Consider the following 18,668-nt stretch of genomic DNA (forward strand, 5'->3'; position numbering starts at 1 on the left):
TTAACCCATTTGGAACTCCTCAGCTCAGCATTATACTATGAAAGCAGCCATAGGATGTATGTAAATAAATGAGCATGATGGAGTTCCAGTAAAATTTTATTTCCAAAAACCTGCTCCAGAGAATCCTATGGAAGATTTATTCAAAAAAATATTTGAGTACCTCTTATGCACCAGAGGTACAGCCTTGAGAAAAACAGTTTCTGCCTTCATGGAACTTCCTATTCTATTAGGTTGGTAAAAAAGTAATTGCGGTTTTGGACCCTGAATTTTAAATCATTATAACTAGGCTCAAACACATCTTTATTAGTCAAAATAGGAACCATTACAATCACATTTTTGTCAATGGGAAATAAGTTTGTTTATTCCTATAGCATACAAATCCATGCTCCAGGAGTCAACAGCTATTTTCTGCCTCCTGCTGCTTGTGGAAGTGTTTTCCTTGCAAAAAGTTGTCGAGTTACTTGAAGAAGTGGTAGTTGGTTGGCAAGAGGTCAGGTAAATATGGCAGATGGGACAAAACTTCTTAGCCCAATACATCCAATTTTTGAACCACTGGTTGTGTGCCCTGCATTCTGTTGACCAGTGCCAGCTGTAGGCATTGCAGTTTTCAGTGCATCTCATCGATTTGCTGAGCATGCTTCTCATTTGTAATGGTTTCACTGGGGTTCAAAAAGCTGTAGTGGGTCAGACTGGCAGCAGACCACCAAAAAGTGACCATGACTTTTTTTTGGTGCAAGTTTGGCTTTGGGAAGTGCTTTAGAATTTCTTTGTCTAATCACTGAGCTGCTCATCACTGGTTGTCATATAAAATCCTTTTTGTCGCACATCACAATCCAAGAAATGGTTCACTGTTGTGTAGAATAAGAGAAGACACTCCAAAATGATGATTTTTTTGATTTGTCATCAGCTCATGAGGCACCCACTTATCAAGCTTTTTCACCCTTCCCAGTTTGCTTCAAATGCTGAACAACTGTAGAATGGTTGACATTGAGGTTATTGGGTAACTTCTCGTGTAGTTGTAAGAGGATCATTTTTGATGATGGCACTCAACTGTTGGCAACTTCTGATGGCCAGCCACTATGCTCCTCATCTTTAAGACTCTTGTCTCCTTTGCAAAACTTTTGAACTACCACTGCACTGTACGTTCATTAGCAGTTCGTGGGCCAAATGCCTTCTTGATGTTACGAATTGTCTTCTCTGCTTTATGACCTGTTTTGAATTCGAATAAGAAAATTCACTCGGATTTGCTCTTTGTCTAACATCATTTCCCTAGTCTAAAATAAATGTAAAATACACAGCAAGTAATGTCATTAGTGAAAAACATAAAGCAAGAAATATGCATTGAAATGTATAACATGACCACAATTATTTAAGAATGTATCCCAATATCGAACAGCAAAGTTCAACAATGCAAAGTGGAGGCAAACAACAAACACTGGAGGTGGGGGAACCAGGTAAGGAGATTGGATGGGGCAGGACTTACTCTACATAACAGTGATCAGGTGGAATGAAGACATACAAAGCAGGATATTTTGAGGTGGTTATTGCAGTATGACTTTTATTACTACATAATGTGAGCAGGAGCTATCCCTAATCTCTCATCTATCTTTGAACCTTTTACATGAGAATCATGTATGCAGGATTTCTCAGGACCTAGGCTGTAAGCTCTAGTGGTTGTTAACTTTAGGTTCATAAATGGAATCGAAGGATATCTATGGGCTCTCCAGAAATTGAATGCAATTTGTGGTATGTGCATTTTCTTGGGTTGGTAACTTGCCCCAGAGTCTCTAAAAGATGGATTCAAGATGGCAGGTTTGTTTTTCAGGGTCTTCTAAAGAACTCTAAAAAGCCTCTATACCCAATCAATCCTGAATCCATCTTAAGTTGATCATAACTTGGAAGATGGTCATCCATTCATCTGTATTGTCTTAAGTGGTAGTGGCAAAAGTTAACACATCCTGCCTTGTCCAATTATCTGGAGGCTATCTGCAGTTTATTGTTGGAAAGTCACTTGTCAGTGGGGTAGAGCCATTTTCTATTTCAAGGAGACGCTTTAACCAAGTATGAGTGGAAATCCCAGCATGCTTATTTGTTTTCAGTAATTGTTGCAATTGTTTTATTTCTCAGGTTTCCCTGATAGCTCAGTTGGTAAAGAATCCACATGCAATGCAGGAGACCCCAGTTAGATTCCTGGTTTGGGAAGATCCCCTGGAAAAGGGATAGACTACCCACTCCAGTATTCTTGGGCTTCCCTTGCGGCTCAGCTGGTAAAGAATCCACCTGCAATGCGGGAGACCTGGGTTCGATCTTATTCTAACCGAACCTGGATTTGGTTTTATTTCTACTCTACCATGCTTCAAGAAGGATTTATGAAAAAAAGCATACAGTACAATATTTTAAAAGTAAATAAGAAAATTTGATTTCTCATCAAATTTGGGGTGAAAATAATACCCCAAGTGAAGCCAACACTCCAAAATGTTGTGTACACTTTATTCATGAATTGGCTCTGAAAAACCTGGCAGGCCACACAGAGAATTTAATGTGGTCAATTAGAGAAATTGCAGTGTCCATCATATAAAAAGCGAGTCATGGTGGAGAATAACATTTTCTGGCAGTTAAACCTAAAGGAGCTTCTCTTTTGTATTCTCATAAAGAAACAGCCTTGTCTTTTCAGTAAATGAAATGAAGGGATTGTATCTTGTAATAGCCCTGAATGTTAGCTGATGGGCAACAGCTCAGTTCATTCAAATGAAGGCTATTTCTACAATGACACCAAAATACGTATCTCAGGCACCTAGGTCTTTGATGCTTTGGTTTAGTCCAGGAAATCAGTTGAATATTTGAGACCAGGTTCTTAAACTGGGATTTATGGTGGCCTTACTTTTTATAAGCATGTTTGTAAAAATCCAAAAACTCATGTGATCCTTGTTTGATTCTCATGATCCAAGTAGCATAAGATCTCATTAGTTTACAAGCTGTGCCTGGCCTTTGTTTTGTTTACATTTTTGTGGATACTGATCTCTAAAGACTGCCTCTTGGGTAGAATGAAGCTTTTAATATTACAGCCATTTAATATTCTATCTTACTGCTTATCAGAAACAAGTTTAAATGTTTAATTTTTTTAATTGAAAATTTTAATAACATTTCTAGAGGTCCTGTCAGGGGCAAAGAGACTTTATTTGTTCTAGAGCTGAGAATAAAAGAAGGATTTCTTTAAAAGATGCTAATTCATGCTAATTGGATACAGATTTTGTTGGGGTTATAAACACAAATTGACATGGTAATTGAGAATAACAATAGGAGGATATTGGAGGATAGTGGGAATATTGACTATAATGACCATTTCTGCATGGGTCAGGCTAACAAAAGTTTAATTCCTTTGATGTGTTGTTCAATGGAGTTTTCTGTTGGTTTGTTTTCAGTTGCGCTGGGCCTTTGTTGCTCCGCCTGGGTTTTCTCTAGTTGTGGCGGTGAGCGGGGGCTACTCTTCCTTGTGGTGAATAGGCTTCTCATTCCCGTGGCTTCTCTTGTGGAGCGCAGGCTCTGGGCACACGGGCTTCAGTAGTTGTGGCGCACAGGCTTAGTTGCTCCACGGCATGTGGAATCTGGACCAGGCATCAAACCCATGTCTCCTGCATTGGTAGGCGGATTCTTATCCACTGTACCATCAGGAAGTCCTGGAGGTATTTAATGGAGAAAGGAAAGAGGAGATTTTGACTGAGTACAGAGCACATAAATGTGAGAAATCATCCTTGCAAATGAGAAATAGCCTTCTTTTCAGGGATAGGAGCTAGAAAATGACCTGTTACTTTAACTTAGATGACCTCGGATTTTTGTCAGATGACAGATGTCCTTGGACTTGAGTATCAGACTGATAAAGAGCTATTACCCCTGTCCTCATGAAACTTTAACCAGAATGATATATTGTACTATATTCAAGGCTTTTATGATCTTTATTTCAGTGCAGTGTGTAGTGGTACTTACCTTCTAGTTACATTTCATCATTATTAAAAAACATTTGTAAATTGTAATTAGATATACCACTGCTAGGTACTACTATGCAGGCACCTTTTGTGCTTTCCAGGATAATTTATCCAAGGAGTCACTAATACAGACAAAAGGTTGTGCTTATGGGATATACAGCAGGAAATGTAAAATGAGGAAGATATACATATCACATGTTATCTGAGGTCCAATTACATTTTGAACTGATGGTGAGTACTCAGGGTGAGAATGACCTTAGACTATGTGTGATTTGGGAAGTCTTTTTCTCAAAAGGTTGATCTGGGAAGACTTCGTGAAGGATTTAGATATTCAGGAAGCCAACCTATTTCAGTTCAGACCTAGAGGGTGTAGGTCTTTTGGGATCTGGTTCCACCCTAAGTTGGCACTGGAGGAGAGAGTGTCTCTAGAAGAGATCGAGAATTCAGGCCCATTTCGGTAAAGTGCAGAATCCCTCCAGAGGCAATGGCAGCCCACTCCAGTACTCTTGCCTGGAAAATCCCATGGGCGGAGGAGCCTGGTAGGCTGCAGTCCATGGGGTTGCTACGAGTTGGACACGACTGAGTGACTTCACTTTCACTTTTCACTTTCATGCATTGGAGAAGGAAATGGCAACCCACTCCAGTGTTCTTGCCTGGAGAATCCCAGGGATGGGGGAGCCTGGTGGGCTGCCATCTATGGGGTTGCACAGAGTTGGACACAACTGAAGCGACTTAGCAGCAGCAGAATCCCTCACACCAGCCTGTTATCAATACTAGCATGGGATTGGATCATACCTCTTTACCTCTATATACTGTTTCACACTTCCTAAAGACTTTTTCAGTCTTTTTTCATGACTAACCCTCATGTCACCAATCTTTTTATCACCGTAATAAGTTTTAATCATATTTTTTGTATATTACAGATCATTGAAAAGTTATTGCCTCTGTGTCAAGATGATTTTCCTCCTCTCTGAGTGAGGATGAGTTCCACTTAAACTTCCTCACTTGCTCTTCACAATGCCCTTTTTGCCCATGAGTTAAATCTCACAATGCATGTAAAAGCACATAGAGAGGACCTAGTACATAGCAGGTCCTCGGTAACTGATGGCAGCTGTTATTAGTGGTAATATTTATACCAGGGGGGTCATCAGAGTCAGAATTTATCAAAAATATTTGGAGGCACCCTGCACTCCAAATATACTAAATCAAAGTCTCTTGGAGTGCAGGCCTGGAGGAGTGTTAAAGGCAGTTCCTCAGGTGATTATAATGTGGAGATGATATTTGGGAATTAACAGTTAAACTAGCCTACAATCCCAAGCACCTGTGTTCTTACTTCAGTTAGGGACAGAACCAATCCAGAGGCTGTTGCTTGGGGAGAGAAGTGTATTAGGCCCCAGGGAAAACCCATCATTAGCAAGACGTATTTTAAAGTCAAGAGTAACAGCCTCTGTCCTGGGTTCAGCCAGTACATGCTGCTCTTGTTCACTCTAACACTCTTGCCTTCCCCAGCCTACCTTCACTTCCCTTCCTGGATCTAACCTCTTGTTAGCCTAGACATGAATCATCAACAAACATCTACTACTAAGGTAAGCAGTTTGGAATTCAGACCTACTTTTGGTTTCGCTTATACCTTCTTTAGCTCTTATCTGTAGTGGTTCATTTTTTTATGATTGGAGTTGCATTTGGGCCTGGGTTTTGTACTCTGTTCTTTACTTTTCCTTGCATCATATTCTGATGTTGGTTAGTGAGGCGGTTATATAAACATTTACTAATTCCATGCTATAACTTTCTCTTTAAGCATTGATCTAGCTGCATCTCACAAGGTTGATGTGTGGTATTTTCATTTTCCTACAGCTCAAAATATTACCACTAATAACAATATTAATATTTTTTCTCTCGGGATTTATTCTTTGACCCATGTGTTATTTAGAAGTTTGTTGCTTCATTTCCAAATATTTGCAGATTTTCCAGACATCCTTCTGTTATTGATATATAGTTTAGTTGCACTGTAGTCAAAGCACTTCCTTTGCTTTATTTAAATCCTCTTAAATTTACTGAGACTTGATTTATGGCTTACCATGGAGACTACTCCGCATGCACTTAAAAAGATGGTGCATTCTGCTTTAGCTGGATGCAGTGTTCTATAAATGCCAATGAGGTCAAGTTGGTTGGTGGCATTCCAGATCTTCTGTACCCTTGCTGATTTTCTGTCTGCCTGGTCTGTCAATTACTGAGAGAGGTGTTTTGAAATTTACAAATATAATTGTGACAATTATTTCTTCTTTTAGTTTTGTCATTTTTTGGTTCCTGTATTTTGAACCGTTATGATTAGGTGCATGCACACTTTGGATTATATATTCTTGGTGAATTGACCTCTTTATCAAAATGAAGTATTCTTCTATACCCCCTGGTAATACTCCTCATTCTAAAACCAACTTTAAAATTAATACAGTTTCGGAAGGTTTCTTTTCTTTTGGCCACACCGTGCAGTCTGTGGGATCTTAGTTCCCCTACCAGGGATCAGACCCATGCTCCCCGCAGTGGGAGCATGAAGTCTTACCCACTGGACTGCCAATACCCTTGATTGCATTTGCATGGTATATTTTTTCCATCCTTTTCCTTTATATTTGAAATGGGTTTTCTTGCTTTTTAATTCAATCCAATGACAATCTCTGCCTTTTAATTCAAGTGTTTAGACAGTACATTTAATGTCATTATTGAATAGTTAAGCTAAAATCTGACTTCATGCTATTTGTTTTCTATTTGTCCTGTTGTCTCATTTTTTTTACTTTTCCTCTGCCTTTTTTTTAGATGAATTGTGCCTCTTTTTCCTCATTGGTAAAGTGAGGCTAATAATGAGAACCATTTCGTAAGGTCATCCTAAGGATTAAGTGAGTTCATTCATACAGTAGTGCTTGCCCCATATTTATGCAGAGCTCCACAAATGGTTGTTTTAACAATCTGAGGATGGAGATTTCCAAGGGATATCAACTCTCCAGAGGTTTTTAATTCTAGATCTGTTTTGTACATACGTAGGTGAAGTGGTTAGTTGTCTATGGGTAAGTTTAAGTGGGCACTGAAAGGCCCTGATTCCAAAATATCACCCCTACCAGATAGCTGTGGTGTGTGAAATTCTCACAATTAAGCACTTTACAAGCACTTCTGGAGTTGTGCCTATTCATTAAACTAAGGCATTGTGGGAGAGGGCAGTCAGTTTTCTCACTAGCACTGAAGCACAAATGATTTCTGATGATAGTACCTCATACTCTCATGTTACCTAGGAAAGCACTGAGAGATTTTACCTGGGCGAAAGTCAGAGAAAGGGACATGGCCTGATCCTGGGAGAGTGCCACAGCATAATGGCTACTTGAAGGTAAAAGGACTTGTAGGAAAGGTGCCAAAAAGGACCTAGCTCACTTGGTGGTTTTGCCTTGGGCATATTTGTGGAGTTAAGCTTCTGGGTTTTGTATTTGTTTGTTTCCTTCAGTTTCACTGTAGGAATATGACACAGTTGATATTGTTTGATTCTTGCAATAGTTAACTTGGTCATATTTTTACAGTTCATCTCTCATCATCTGTGCATGCTCAGTCATGTCCAACTCTTTGTGACCCCATGGACTGCAGCCAACCAGGGTCCTCTGCCTATGGAATTCTCCAGGCAAGAATACTGGAGTGCGTTGCCATTTCCTTCTTCAGATCTTTCCTACCGAGGGATTGAACCTGGATCTCTTGCATTGGCAGGCAGATGCTTTACTGTCTGAGCCACAAGGGAACAGTTCACTCACCTCCAAAACATAAGGCCACTACTTTGGAAGTCTAAGTCATAGTGGGTTGGGGACAATTGTGCTTTTCCCTCTTAAATGAGGATTTGTTTGGTTCCTGTGAACTCTTCAACACTGTTGTGGAATATGAGCACCACAAGTAGGGACTATTTAATACCAGCACCTAACTTCATGGCAAATAGATGGGGAAACAGTGGAAACAGTGGCTGACTTTATTTTTCTGGGCTCCAAAATCACTGTAGATGGTGACTGCAGCCATGACATTAAAACACACTAACTCCCTGGAAGAAAAGCTATGACCAACCTAGACAGCATATTAAAGAGCAGAGACATTACTTTGCCAGCAAAGGTCCATCTAGTCAAGGCTATGGTTTTTCCAGTAGTCATGTATGGATGTGAGAGTTGGACTGTAAAGAAAGCTGAGTGCTGAAGAATTGATGCTTTTGAACTGTGGTATTGGAGAAGACTCTTGAGAGTCCCTTGGACTGTAAGGAAATCCAACTAATCCGTCCTAAAGGAGATCAGTCCTGGGTGTTTATTTGGAGGGACTGATGTTGAAGCTGAAACTCCAGTACTTTGGCCACCTGATTCGGAGACCTGACTCATTTGAAAAGACCCTGATACTGGGAAAGATTGAGGGTAGAAGGAGAAGGGGATGATGGAGGATGAGGCGGTTGGATGGCATCACCAACACAATAGACATGGGTTTGGGTGGACTCTGGGAGTTGGTGACGGACAGGAAGGCCTGGTGTGCTGCAGTTCATGAGGTCGCAGAGTCGGACACGACTGAGCGACTGAACTCAACTGAACACAGTGCATGGCACGGTATGGGTACACAATAAATATTTGACCTGTTTGTAATTTCTTCCAAATGAATAGAAACTTTTGAATCAAATCAACAAGTCATTATCACCTGCTTGACTCCCTGTCCTCACTGTTCTTCAGCTCATCTCACTTGGACCATTAACCACCTCTAAACTGAATCCCAGACATGGTCTCTGGACCCAAACCTACCCTGAGCTACAGGAGTATGAAAAGCGCTAGACAAGTGTTTCAACAACTCAAGCATTAGCTTTGTTACTGGTTCCGCTCCAACTCCGAGTACAGGTTTGGTAACAGGACTTTTCTCTTGCCCCTGTGGCTGGCCCTACCTATGCACCCAAGATTCATAAACAGGGTCTTTTTTCTGTATTCCAGTTTATCTAGAGTTGGTGTCTATATGTCATATACAAGAAATCATAGCCAAGTCCCTAAATATCTGCTGCTTAGCCTGTTCTCTTCTATGTCAACCAAATATAAAACTAGGGGTTGTGTTAGCCTTAAAAGATTTAAGACATTGGAAGAGGATTATTAGGGGAACAGATAGCATTATACCTAAGTTTGGCCTTTTGGAGGAGTCTTCTTTAAATTGCTTTGCAACAGGAAGGGAAAAAGAAATCATTTTCCTTTTCCCTCCTGCACTGTTATCAGGATCCAGCCTGCAGACTGGTATTAGAAGTTCCAGAGCTGACATAGATTTCCAGTCTATAAGCTTTTGTGAGCTGGTCTAAGACCCTAACTACCCTTTGTTCTCATGGGAAAATATGTTGTGAGTTTCAAACAGTTGACTTACAGATAAATTTTGGGACACAACCCGTTGATAAATTAGAGCTGACTGGTAGGCTAATTCAGCCATGCTTGTTTTCACCAGGGAGCCTGAGTAAATGAATTTCCAGAATGGTCTCTATATAATAATGGGTGCCACTCCTTTTCTATATTTTTAAATAAAAAATAGAGGTTTTTCTTTTCAAGGTTGATGTTATTATTTTTGACAGATGATGAGTTTGCTAAAGAAAATTATCTTTCTGGTTATTTTTATTTTGATGGAGTTGTGTGTTAGTTGCTCAGTTGTGTCCGACTCTTTGCAACCCCAAGGACTGTAACCTCTGTCTATAGGATTCTTTAGACAAGAATACTGGAGTGGGTTGTCATTTTCTTCTCCAGAGGATCTTCCTGATCCAGGGGTTGAACCCAGATCTCCTGAATTGCAGGCAGATTCTTTACTGTCTGAGCCACCAGGGAAATGGCCATTAATTTGAGATTGATATGAGTTTAAAGCAACTTAAAAATAATAACCCGGTGTACGAGACAGCAAAAGAGACACTGATGTATAGAACAGTCTTATGGACTCTGTGGGAGAGGGAGAGGGTGGGAAGATTTGGGAGAATGGCATTGAAACATGTAAAATATCATGTAAGAAACGAGTCGCCAGTCCAGGTTCGATGCACGATACTGGATGCTTGGGGCTAGTGCACTGGGACGACCCAGAGGGATGGTATGGGGAGGGAGGAGGGAGGAGGGTTCAGGATGGGGAACACATGTATACCTGTGGTGGATTCATTTTGATATTTGGCAAAACTAATACAATTATGTAAAGTTTAAAAATAAAATAAAATAAAATAAAATATATTGGAGTTTAAATTTTTTCTAACACTTCTTTTTCTCTTTCTAATTTAAATAACACTCACTGAGGTAATTTACATGGCACATTTTCCCAGGGTCTCTTTTAATTGTTCAGTTCTTTTGGCAGACATAAAAGGTAGATGTCTAATGTCCTAGGAACAAGAATAGGTTAACCTTTGAAGAAAGAACATTATGGGTAATAGAAGATTTAAGCCAGAGGGACTTTTCATGCAGTCACACTCCCAATCATTTTAGAGCTAGTATGTTTAAAGATGAAGTCATTAGGAATATTTCAGGAGCCACATCTTAGTGTTCCCTGTGGGATATGTCCAGGGAAATTCTGACTGTCTACCAGTCCAAACAGAGTTTAAACTCTTTCTCAAAGTGAGAAATATATATCCAACATGCATTCTCTGCCTTGGTGAAGCATGAAAGTTGCTGAGGTATGAAATAAGTGATTTGGTTTATGTTTCATCAGAAAGCTTCCTTAGGACATTTTAAAACCACAGTTCAGTTAACAAAACTTACACTTACCTACTGAATTTGGAGAACATACTCAATGGCTTAACTGAGACACATGCTAAAATTAAAGTGATAAATTTCCATTAAAATTCTGATTAATGTAGCTTAGTTAAATGTTAGCATTATTAGCAATATGTCCTCTTTTGAGGATGGAAGGATACTTTGTTTTGGGGTGGGGAGGATGTGCTTGATCAGGGAGAAAGTGAAGTAAGATGGCAAACATTAGAGGTGCTAAAACGAAGCATAAAAAGAGCACACTCATTCCTTCCCCCCCTTTTTTTCTTTTTATATCCAAAGACCTTTAGAGGCAAGAGAGCTATTAGCCTATAAGTTTAACTTGTTCATTATCCTGGGTACTCCTGGTTCACTTTACACAATAAATACGCTCCTATAAAGTGTTCTAGAGTGCACACATGCATAAATTAAATAATTTTCTCATTGACTCACATTTTCACTTCTGATCTTCATTTGTCAACAGATTCTAAAACTGTCAGATATTTAATAAGAGGTGTTTGAACACAGAAGGAGATTCTGTTCTTTCAGGGAACTGTAGTACATTATTTTCTGGACTCTGATCCGCTGTGGATAGTTTAAGTTATAAACCTTGAGAGAGTCAGGTGACTAAAAGGCTTATTAGAAAATGTACTGCCATGATATTCAACAGGTCATGCAATCATTTTTCCTTATTTTGAAGTTTTAGATCACTTTTCTTAGTCTTCTCTGTGACATTGGACAATTTCTAAAGAGTGGTCTAGGTCATAAAAAAATAGCTGGACTCATTGTGTTTTGTGTCAAGATATTAACTGAACTTATTGCTTAGTTAATCATTTTCTGTAATTCTTAGAGATGATGGAAATTAAATATAGACTCAATAGAGGAGATGATACCATTGTTCACAGTTGTTTACTCTCTGCCATTCCTGTAAGATGATTGTGATCCTTACCCATTGCCAGATGGCTTGCCATGCCTCTTGTGGGAGGAGTATGGATTTGACTTTGAGCTCCACTGATAGGCTTTGGCACATGGCATATCCAAGTAGTGGTTTAAGGTGACTATGTGGTTTGGCTTGGCCTCTTGTTTTTTGTCCTGTGCCAAGAGAATAGTATAGCTCAGGTAAGACGTCAGGCTGGGTCCTAGAATGAGAAGATATCTATGTCTACAGAGTAAAGCTTAAAAGAAATGAGCATAGTTGCAATGACCCTCCAGTAGCCCATGGCTTACATGTAACATGAACAAAAAGTAAAGGGTGTATGCCACTGTGATTTCCCCCTGCAATGAGGAACAAGACAAGACTGTTCATTCTTACTGCTTCTATTTAACATTTCACTGTTTGCTGGGACAAATAGACAAGACAATGAAATTAAAGGCATTTAAATTGTAAGGGAAGGAGTAAAACTATCTCATTTGCAGATGACATGATTTAGTACACTAAAAACTGTTAGAACTAGTAAACAAGTTTGGAAAAGTTGGAGGATACAGAATTAATGTACAAAAATCAATTGCATTTCTCTACAACAGCAATGAACAAGCTGGAAGTTAGGAAAACAATTTCATTTATAATAGAATGGAAAAGATTAAAATAGGAATAAATATAACAAGGATGCAAACTATATTCTTAAGACTATAAAACATTATTGAAAGAAATTAAATAAGGTATAAATAAATAGAAAGACATTCAGTAGTCATGAGAAGATTTACTGTCATTAAGATGGCAGCACTTCCCCAACTGATCTATAGGTTCAACCCAGTCTGTATCAGAATTCCAGCTAGCTTCTTTGTAGAAATTGACAAGGTAGTTGTAAAACTCTTATGAAAGTTCAGGGGACCCAGAATGACTAAAATAATGTTGAAGAGGAAGAACAAAGTTGGAGGCCTCACATTTTCTGATTTCAAAAGTGTTGACAATGCAAAAATAATCAAGATAGTGAGGCACAGGTTTAAAGATAAACATAGATAAATGGAATGGAATTGAGAACCTAGAAATAAACCCTCACATTTACAGTCCATTAATTTTCAATGAGATTGCCAAAACAGTTCAACGAAGGAAAAATTGTCTCTTCAGCAAATAGTCCTGAGACAACTGAATATTGACATGTGAAAGGATGAAGTCAGACCCCTGCCTCATCTGATATACAAGAATTAATTTGAAATGGATCAAAGACCTAAATGTAACAGCTAAAGCTATAAAACTTGTAGAAGAAAAAAAGTAAATCTTCATGATCTTAAATTTGTCAGTGGTTTCTTAGATATCACACCATGTGCATTAGCAAAAAAAGGAAAAAAATACATAATTTGGATTTGATAAAAAGTAAAAACTTTTATGCTTCAAAGGATACTATCAAAAAAAGTGAAAAGACAACTCATAAGAATGGAATAAAATATTTGTGAATCATATATCTGATAAAGGACTTGTATCTGGATGACATAAACAAATTTATAGTTCAATAATAAAAAGATACAATGCAATTAAAAATTATGAATGAACAAAATATGGCATATCCATACTATGAAATAATATTTAGCCATAAAAAAGGAATGGAGTTGCAGTATGAATGAACTTTGAAAACATTATGCTCAGTAAAAGAACCTAGTCTTGAAAGACCATGTATTATGATTCAATGATTAAAAAATGTCCAAAGTAGGCAGTGAATTAGTGGTTGTATAGGTCTGTGGGGACTAGGAGGTAAAATGGTCATAGATAAAGGATATAGAGCCTACTTCTTGAGGGCGATGAAAATGTTCTAAAATTGATTATTGTAATCATTGCATAACTCTGTATATACACTAAAAACACTGAACAGTACAATTTACATGTGTGAAATATGTGGTATATGGCCATGATCATGTAGTGGTTAGTAGTCCACATTGTGTATTATGTGAATTATATTTTAATACAGCTATTAACCCCCCCACCAAAGGTCAGTTTTTTGGACAGTACATATGATCTTGATAATGCTTTTATCTATGTGGAAAATTCTTAAAGAGATGGGAATACCAGACCACCTTAACTGCCTCCTGAGATATCTGTATGCAGGTCAAGAAGCATCAGTTAGAACTGGACACGGAACAACAGACTGGTTCCAAATAGGAAAAGGAGTACGTCAAGGCTGTATATTGTCACCCTGCTTATTTAACTTCTATGCAGAGTACATCATGCGAAATGCCAGGCTGGATGAAGCACAAGCTGGAATCAAAACTGCTGGGAGAAATATCAATAACCTCAGATATGCAGATAACACCACCCTTATGGCAGAAAGCAAAGAAGAACTAAAGAGCCTCTTGATGAAACTGAAAAAGGAGAGTGAAACAGTTGGCTTAAAACTCAGCACTTAGAAAACTAAGATCATGGCATCCAATCCCATCACTTCATGGCAAATAGATGGGGAAACAGTGGAAACAGTGAGAGACTTTATTTCTGGGGGCTCCAAAATCACTGCAGATGGTGACTGCAGCCATGAAATTAAAAGACGCTTACTTCTTGGAAGAAAAGTTATGACCAACCTAGACAGCACATTAAAAAGCAGAGACAGTACTTTGCCAACAAAGGTCCATCTAGTCAAGCTATGGTTTCTCCAGTAGTCATGTATGGATGTGAGAGTTAGACTATAAAGAAAGCTGAGCACCAAAAGATCATACATCATGACCAAGTGGGCTTTATCCCAGGGATGCAAGGATTCTTCAATATGCACAAATCAATCAATGTGATACATCACATTAACAAATTGAAACATAAAAGCCATATGATTATCTCAATAAATGCAATGAAAGCCTTTGACAAAATTCAGTATCCATTTATGATAAAAAAGTCTCCAGAAAGCAGGCATAGAAGGAACATACCTCAATATAATAAAAGCCATATATGATAAACACACAACAGGCATTATCCTCAATAGTGAAAAATTGAAACCATTTCCGCTAAAGTCAGGAACAAGACTAGGGTGTGCACTCTCACCACTACTATTCAACATAGTTTTGGAAGTTTTAGCCACAGCAATCGGAGCAGAAAAAGAAATAAAAGGAATCCAGATAAAGTAGAACTCTCACTGTTTGCAGATGACATGATCCTCTACGTAGAAAACCCTAAAGACTCCACCAGAAAATTACTAGAGCTAATCAATGAATATAGTAAAGTTGAAGGATACAAATTAACACACAGAAATCCCTTGCATTCTTATACACTAACAATGAGAAAACAGAAAGAAAAATTAAGGAAACAATTCCATTCACCATTGCAGTGAAAAGAATAAAATACTTAGGAATAAATCTACCTAAAAGAACAAAAGACCTATATATAGAAAGCTTTAAAACACTGGTGAAAGAAATCAAAAAGGACACAGATAGATGGAGAAATATACCATGTTAATGGATCAGAAGAATCAATATTTTGAAAATGAGTATACTACCCAAAGCAACCTATAGATTCAATGCAATCCCTATCAAACTACCAACGGTATTTTTCACAGAGCTAGAACAAATAACTTCACAATTTGTATGGAAATACAAAAAACCTCAAATAGCCAAAGCAATCTTGAGGGAGAAGAATGGAACTGGAGGAATCAACCTGCCTAATTTCAGGCTATACTACATAGCTACAGTCATCAAATTGTATGGTGTTGGCACAAAGACAGAAATATAGATCAATGGAACAAAATAGAAAGCCCAGAGATAAACCCACGCACCTATGGACACCTTATCTTTGACAAAGGAGGCAAGAATATACAATGGAGAAAAGACAATCTCTTTAAGAAGTGGTGCTGGGAAAACTGGTCAACCACTTGTAAAAGAACAAATCTAGAATGCTTTCTAACACCATACACAAAAATAAACTCAAAATGGATTAAAGATCTAAATGTAAGACCAGAAACTATAAAACTCCTAGAGGAGAACATAGGCAAAACACTCTCCAACATAAATCACAGCAGGATCCTCTATGACCCACATCCCAGAGTAATGGAAATAAAAGCAAAAATAAACAAATGGGACCTAATTAAACTTAAAAGCTTTTGCACAATGAAGGAAACTATAAGCAAGGTGAAAAGACAGCCTTCAGAATGGGAGAAAATAATAGCAAAGGAAACAACTGACAAAGAATTAATCTCAAAAATATACAAGCAACTCCTGAAGCTCAATTCCAGAAAAATAAATGACCCAATCAAAGAATGGGCCAAAGAACTAAACAGACATTTCTCCAAAGACATACAGATGGCTAACAAACCCATGAAAAGATGCTCAACATCGCTCATTATCAGAGAAATGCAAATCAAAACCACAATGAGGTACCATCTCACGCTGGTCAGAATGGCTGCTATCAAAAAATGTACAAACAATAAATGCTGGAGAGGGTATAGAGAAAAAGGAACCCTCTTACACTCTTGGTGGGAATGCAAACTAGTACAGCCACCATGGAGAACAGTGTGGAGATTCCTTAAGAAACTGGAAATAGAACTGCCATACAACCCACCAATCCCACTGCTGGGCATACACACTGAGGAAACCAGAAGGGAAAGAGACACGTGTACCCCAATGTTCATCTCAGCACTGTTTATAATAGCCAGGACATGGAAGCAACCTAGATGTCCATCAGCAGACGAATGGATAAGAAAGCTGTGGTACATATACACAATGGAATATTACTCAGCTATTGAAAAGAATGCATTTGAATCAGTTCTAATGAGGTGGATGAAACAGGAGCCTATTATACAGAGTGAAGTAAGTCAGAAAGAAAAACACCAATACAGTATATTAATGCATATATATGGAATTTAGAAAGATAGTAATGATGACCCTATATGCAAGACAGCAAAAGAGACACAGATGCATAGAGCAGTCTTCTGGACTCTCTGGGAGAAGGCGAGGGTGGGATGAATTGAGAGAAGAGCATTGAAACCTCTATATTATCATATGTGAAATAGATCGCCAGTCCAGGTTTGATGCCTGAGACAAGGTGCTCAGGGCTGGTGCAGTGGGATGACCCTGAGAGATGGGATGGGGAGGGAGGGTCAGGATGGGGAACACATATACACCCATGGCTGATTCATGTGAATATGGCAAAACCCACAATATTAGCCTCCAATTAAAATAATTAGCCTCCAATTAAAGTAATTAATTACTAAAGTAAAGTAAATTAATTAGTATTTACTATTTAGTAAATAGTAAATTAGTAGTAAATAGTAAAATAGTAAATGCTGCTGCTGCTGCTAAGTCGCTTCAGTCGTGTCCGACTCTGTGCGACCCCATAGACGGCAGCCCACCAGGCTCCCCCATCCCTGGGATTCTCCAGGCAAGAACACTGGAGTGGCTTGCCACTTCCTTCTCCAATGCATGAAAGTGGAAAGTGAAAGTGAAGTCGCTCAGTCGTGTCCGACTTTTTCCAACTCCATGGAAAGAGCCTACCAGGCTCCTCCGTCCATGGGGTTTTCCAGGCAAGAGTACTGGAGTGCGGTGCCATCACCTTCTCTGAAATAGTAAAATAAATAATAGTAAATAAAGGAAAGTAAATAAATAATAGTAAAGTAAATAGTAAAATAGTTAATTTAGTAAATTAGTATTACTATTAGTATTTAAAAACTAAATTAGTATTTACTTTAAATACTAATTAAATTAAATTAATTAGTAAAGTATTAGCCTCCAAGTAAAGTAATTAGCCTCCAATTAAAATAAATTAAAAAAAAAAAGCTGAGCACCAAAGAATTGATGCTTTTGAACTGTGGTGTTGGAGAAGACTCTTGAGAGTCCCTTGGACTGCAAGGAGATACAACCAGTCCATTCTGAAGGAGATCAGCCCTGGGATTTCTTTGGAAGGAATGATGCTAAAGCTGAAACTCCAGTACTTGGGCCACCTGATGCAGAGAACTGACTCACTGGAAAGGACCCTGATGCTGAGAAAGATTGAGGGTGGGAGGAGAAGGAGACGATAGAGGATGAGATGGTTGGATGGCATCACTGACTCGATGGACATGAGTTTGAGTAAACTCCGAGATGTGGTGATGGACAGGGAAGCCTGGCGTGCTGCAGTTCATGGGGTTGCAATGAGTCCCAGTTTTCCCCAATGGTTATATCTTACATAATTGTAAAATAGTATCAAAACCAGGAAATTGACATCAATAGACTATGCATGCATAGTTCTATGTCATTTTGTCACGTGTAGATTTTGGTAACTTCCATCACAATCAAGATGAATAGCGATCCTGTTACCACAAGATCTCCCTTATGCTACCCTTTTATAATCATAGTCACCCTTCCCTCCTCACCATTCCTAACCTCTGATAACCAAAATCTTTTTTCCATCACTACAATTTTATCACATTTAGAATGTAAATAATGTATTCATACAGCATGTGGATTTTTTGACCCTATGAAATTGGCTTTTTTCCCCACTTAGCATAATACCCCTGAGATCTGTGTGTTTTCAATATTTCATGCCTTTTTATTTCGGATTAGTATCCCATAGAATGGATGTGCCACAGATTATTTAACCATTCACCTACTGAGGGTCATTTTGGTTGTTTGCAGTTTGGGACTATTACAAATAAAACTCCTGTGAAGATTTGTGTACAGATTTTTGTGTAGATGTAAAATTTCCCTTCCCTGGAATGAATGCCCAGGTATCTGATTGCATGTTATATGGTAGTTGGGTATTCAATTTTATAAGAAACTGCCAAACTATGATCTTCCATTCAATATGCCTACTAGTAATGTATGAGAGATCCAGTTGTTCCACATCCTTGCCAGCATTTGATATTGTTGTTATCTTCTTTTAGCTGTTCTAATAGGTATGTATTTATATATCATTGTGGTCTTAATTTGCATTTCTTAATGGCTAGTGATGTTGAAAAATAATTTAAAAAATAATTGAAGAGAAATTCATACAATATAAACTAACCATTTGAATGTGGCATTTAATATGTATACAATGTTGTGAACCACCTCTATCTAATTC

This window comes from Bos indicus x Bos taurus, chromosome X (genome assembly GCF_003369695.1).
Source record: "Bos indicus x Bos taurus breed Angus x Brahman F1 hybrid chromosome X, Bos_hybrid_MaternalHap_v2.0, whole genome shotgun sequence".
Taxonomy (NCBI): Eukaryota; Metazoa; Chordata; class Mammalia; order Artiodactyla; family Bovidae; genus Bos; species Bos indicus x Bos taurus.